This window comes from Apostichopus japonicus, chromosome 4 (genome assembly GCF_037975245.1).
Source record: "Apostichopus japonicus isolate 1M-3 chromosome 4, ASM3797524v1, whole genome shotgun sequence".
NCBI lineage: Eukaryota > Metazoa > Echinodermata > Holothuroidea > Aspidochirotida > Stichopodidae > Apostichopus > Apostichopus japonicus.
In genome coordinates this window covers 3,758,480-3,763,905 of record NC_092564.1, presented here as the reverse complement: position 1 = coordinate 3,763,905, position 5,426 = coordinate 3,758,480, and the positions used below count along the sequence as shown (strand labels likewise).

General features: G+C 36.4%; 3 non-coding genes across 3 annotated transcripts; all 3 read left to right on the top strand.

The window, feature by feature from the left end:
* Positions 1-2,019: 2,019 nt before the first annotated feature.
* On the top strand, positions 2,020-2,091 carry Trnah-gug (transfer RNA histidin (anticodon GUG)). Its single transcript has one exon. It is a non-coding gene; the product is annotated as a tRNA-His (tRNA).
* Positions 2,092-2,610: 519 nt separating this feature from the next.
* Trnah-gug (transfer RNA histidin (anticodon GUG)) lies at positions 2,611-2,682 on the top strand. The gene has a single exon. It is a non-coding gene; the product is annotated as a tRNA-His (tRNA).
* A 213-nt stretch (positions 2,683-2,895) lies between these two features.
* Trnah-gug (transfer RNA histidin (anticodon GUG)) lies at positions 2,896-2,967 on the top strand. The gene has a single exon. It is a non-coding gene; the product is annotated as a tRNA-His (tRNA).
* Positions 2,968-5,426: the final 2,459 nt, after the last annotated feature.

Sequence of the window (5,426 nt, the reverse complement as noted above, 5' to 3'; positions counted from 1 at the left end):
CAGCACGTCCAGATATGACTGTTTTTTTTTTAAATGAGAAAACATTTATAACTTTAATATATTCATCGGTTTTGTTCTGAAGTGTAGAAAAGGTAACTACATAATTTACAGGCTGATATGCTGATATAGTTATGAATATGCATGAATTGACGGCATTTAGTCTAATGTATATTGTAGTGATCGAAACAGATAACGATCTCTAGATCAAATTATGTCAAATGTAATTGTGCATATCAACTCGATAAAATAGATTAGAAAACTAAACATAAGGAGCAAGTAAGGAATATTTTCAAATGTCTGTATTTAATTGAATTGTTCTATTAAGTGTACTTGTAATATATGTTTACGTGTCATATAATTATGTTTCAAAGATGAAATCATCACTGACAAAAGTATGGTGGATTTTGTTAAAGACGATTTAACTCATATCATGTAAATATCATTATTGAAGATCCCCATATAACAATGTTAAACAAGATGGCAATCCACGGTGTTCCAGATCTCATCTCTTCTATGATTGATCTACATTGACCTTTGACATCGAACATAAGTATTTTTTTTTTTAATTTGTCCCATTATTATCTACATATTTTGTGCTTTTAAGACTTCTTTCCAAAATACTGCAGAAATGGCTAAAACAGTTTTAGTGTATTTGGCACTTGACCTATGACGTCATCAATCACACAGGAACGAGTTTGCATGGTCAGACACCTACCCACCAAGTTTGAGTTCGCGACTCACTTTTCCGTACAATTTAGGCAAATCTTACCACCTTTAAATCAATTTACCCTTGATTTCAACGTTAAACACCTCAATCTGTCTTATATTAAAATTGTCTTCAATCGTGTTTTAATTCCCCTTTCCTAACATGTTGGGGTGCAAAAAATGGCTAAAAACCAATTTTTAGATTTCTTAACCTTTAATCTCTGGCTTTTGACCTATGACGTAATAAATCACGCAGGAACGAGTTAACATTGTCCGGCGGCTACCCACTAAGTTTGAACTTGTTCAGATTTATGGTCTAGGAGTTCTAGACGTACTTTTTTGCCCACTCACACACGCTCAGGCACACGCACTACATTATCACACAAGTACCCACACACACGCACGCATACATGATTTAAGATATTGCTAGGCTAAACATATGTATGACTTGAGACACCGTTTGCCATATATCCACCACGTGGCTCGGCGTGATCGTCTAGAGGTTAGGACATTGCGTTGTGGCCGTAACCTACGGCAAAACTTTTATAAGTCCAAAGGACGAAATTGTGGTTGACTTCCATACTATAAGTGCCCCTGCAGCTGCGTGTTCATTTTTATATCTTGCCCTAAAATTATATTCTGTTTACATAATGCTTGTCATATCATTCAAAGATAGGCAGATATATTTATTGCTTGAGATACCGTTTGCAATAGATCCACCACGTGGCTCGCCGTGATCGTCTAGAGGTTAGGACATTGCGTTGCGGCCGTAATAACCAAGGTTCGAATCCTGGTCACGGCATATATTTTTTTTGCTTTTAAGACAAAACTTTGATAGGTCCAAAGGACAAACTTGTGGAGAAATTCCTACCCATCAGTACATCTGCGGCTGCGTGTTCATTTTTCTTTCTTGTCCTAAAATTATATTCTGTTTACAATTATGTGCTTGTCATATCATTCAAAAATAGACAGATATATTTATTGCTTGAGAAACATTTTGCTATCGATCCACCACGTGGCTCGCCGTGATCGTCTAGAGGTTAGGACATTACGTTGTGGCCGTAATAACCCAGGTTCGAATCCTGGTCACCGCATAACTTTTTTCGCTTTTAAGGCAAACCTTTTATAGGTCCAAAGGACAAAATTTGTGGGGGAGTCCCTTACCATAAGTACACCTGCGGCTGCGTGTTCATTTTCCTTTCTTGCCCTAAAATTATATTATGTTTACAATTATGTGCTTGTCATATCATTCAATGATGGGCAGATATATTTATTGCTTGAGATACAGTTTGCTATAGATCCACCACGTGGCTCGCCGTGATCGTCTAGAGGTTAGGACATTACGTTGTGGCCGTAATAACCCAGGTTCGAATCCTGGTCACGGCATATTTTTTTTTCGCTTTTAAAACAAATCTTTGATAGGTCCAAAGGACAAAATTGTGGGGAAATTCCTACCCATTAGTACACCTGCGGCTGCGTGTTCATTTTTCTTTCTTACCCTAAAATTATTTTCTGTTTTACAATTATGTGCTTGCCATATCATTCAAAAATAGGCAGATATATATTTATTGCTTGAGATACAGTTTTCTATAGATCCACCACGTGGCTCGCCGTGATCGCCTAGAGGTTAGGACATTACGTTGTGGCCGTAATAACCCAGGTTCGAATCCTGGTCACCGCAACTTTTTTTCTTTCGCTTCTAAGGCATATCTTCAAGCGTCCAAAGGATAAAATTTTTTGGGAATTCTTACCATAAGTGCCCCGGCAGCTGCGTGTTTATTTTTATATTTTGACCTACAATTTTATTCTGTTTACATTTATTAGCTTGTCATATCATTCATAGATAGGCAGATATATAAATATATTGCTTGAGATACTGTTTGCCATAGATCCACCACGTGGCTCGCCGTGATCGTCTAGAGGTTAGGACATTACGTTGTGGCCGTAATAACCCAGGTTCGAATCCTGGTCACGGCATAATTTTCTTTCGCTTTTAAGGCAAAACTTTTATAAGTCCAAAGGACGAAATTGTGGTTGACTTCCATACTATAAGTGCCCCTGCAGCTGCGTGTTTATTTCTTGCCCTAAAATTATATTCTGTTTACATAATGTGCTTGTCATATCATTCAAAGATGAGCAAATATATTTATTGCTTGAGATACCGTTTGCAATAGATACACCACGTGGCTCGCCGTGATCGTCTAGAGGTTAGGACATTGCGTTGTGGCCGTAATAACCCAGGTTCGAATCCTGGTCACGGCATAATTGTTTCGCTTTTCAGACAAATCTTTTATAGGTCCAAAAGACAAAATTGTGGGGAAATTTCTTAACATAAGTACACCTGCGACTGCGTGTTCATTTTTCTTTCTTGCCCTAAAATTATATTCTGTTTACAATTATGTGCTTGTCATATCATTCAATGATAGTCAGATATGTTCATTGCTTGAGATGCAGTTTGCAATAGATCCACCACGTGGCTCGCCGTGATCGTCTAGAGGTTAGGACATTACGTTGTGGCCGTAATAACCCAGATTCGAATCCTGGTCACGGCATATTTTTTCTTTCTTTCGCTTCTGAGACAAATCTTCAAGCGTCCAAAGGATAATATTATTTGGGAATTCCTTACCATAAGTGCCCCTGCGGCTGCGTGTTTATTTTTGTAATATTGTGTCGAGCCCGCTCCTCCGATAGTAAAACTATATCGGGACTCGCGATAGAAAGGTACTGGGATATCTTGATGCCGTATTTACGCTTCTTCAGGAGATGTCTCGAACGGAAGAAAACAATGACTTCACACAAAAAACAATTTGACGAGATAGGATTTGATTAATGATTCGGTATAATTTCTTCTCTGTCGATTCTCTTTACAAATAAAACTAAATTACAATGACTTGACTTGACTTGACTCCGTCAATTAAACAATTAGAAAGAGTGATGAAATGGTGCCGAAGCAACGAACTGATCACGGAGCGCTGACGGAGTGATAAATTTTCTGATCAAGTGAAGTGAAGTGATAAAACTTTCGGCCTCCTTTTCCTTTTAAACCTTACTTCCATAAAATCCCCACTGCGCACAATCAGTAGGCAGCCAATAACCTGACCATCCTGTATTAACTTAACGATATAAAAATAAGTGCACTGGCACTGATCTGCCCTGATTGGTTGGGAGTTTGGAAGTCCATCCCCTTTCTATGGAAACTTCCATACCACGTGAGAGAACCTTCTCGAATGTTCCACAAACATAATGGAATCTATTTTGGGAAAAGGCCCTGTACCAAGATTCAATAAGATAGTTAAAAACTTCTCGTGGGAAAACTGAATCCATGACCTAGATAAATACATAAGAGGCCTGTAAGGTGTCTCGATGGAGTGTTTCGGTAACATCAAAGAGATGGTATTACTATTTCATAACATCCCCCTCAATCTTTTAAAATTTTTGGATACTCCAAAATTTTAACATCATACTGCTTTAACTTATCATTATCTCAAGAAGGTAGAGTACTGTAAGCACATTCATTAATATTCATTGACTTCAATAAATGGTCTTCATATATCTCAACGGTTAACATCTTGGTTACGAATTATTAAAAATGATCATATGATATATACATTGACACTATCTCCATGAAAATTTTTTTTTGTGTACCTCTTTAATATTGATGACATCATATGATGTAATCTAAAAAAAATATCTTTAAGGTATCTTAAAGTTACATGACACAGCAAAATATGCAGTATCTCTTGAAAATACATTTATGCATTTCATACATCAATAATACATTTATATCAAAAGTGAAATCATGCCGTGGATTGGGGAGAGATCAGAGAATACTTGACTTAGTTATCTTTTTAACTGAACAGAACACCTTAGCGTTCCATAAAAAATTCGTACATTACAAAAGAACCTTAAAATATTACAAACTCATTTACAAAGTACCTCCTCTTTAATGAAGGCATAGTTTCAAAACTGCTTTGAAACCTTGTGAATCATATACATTCACCTCAAGAAAATCAAGAAAATGTGACTCGATAGCATGGTGACCCTAGGTATGCACTCCGAAATGATCTAGTAAAGTACCAAAGTACTAGATATTCGATACCATAAAAGAGACTCCATAGACTATGACATCAACAAATCTTTCTTCAAATTAACATATTACTTAACATCTTGTCTTTTCAACTTCATGATGAAATTTACTTTTGCATGAATAATTGAGGAAAAGAAATATATACATAATTTCCTCAAAAGATCTATACTTTCATTTGCTTCGATAACTGTTGCTGTAAGCAAAAGTTGCACATTACCAATGCTGTCTCTAAATAGCCTTCAATATAACATAAATGATGCAATGTAAATATCCTTAAAATATTTCTCAATATATGAAAACCCATGTTGCTAATATTCCGGATATGTTCTAATTGCCGGGTAAACGTTTGAACGAATTCACAAGGAGAAATAAGGTATACTCATTACACATTTGTTATAAAAGATGAAACTAGGTCACTTGGTGATGTTTTTAACAATAAAGCTTATATTGTTACACCATATAGTACAATGACTTCCACTTAATAGGTATGCAGGTAATTGCCATGACGCATTCCATTCATACAATTGTGGGTTAAACACCTGTTCATCTGAACTTAAAGCAATATGCAGTTATACATATTAACCATATAATGTTTGCAACATCCTGCCTGGATTGCCTGTAATGTTCAATCCCT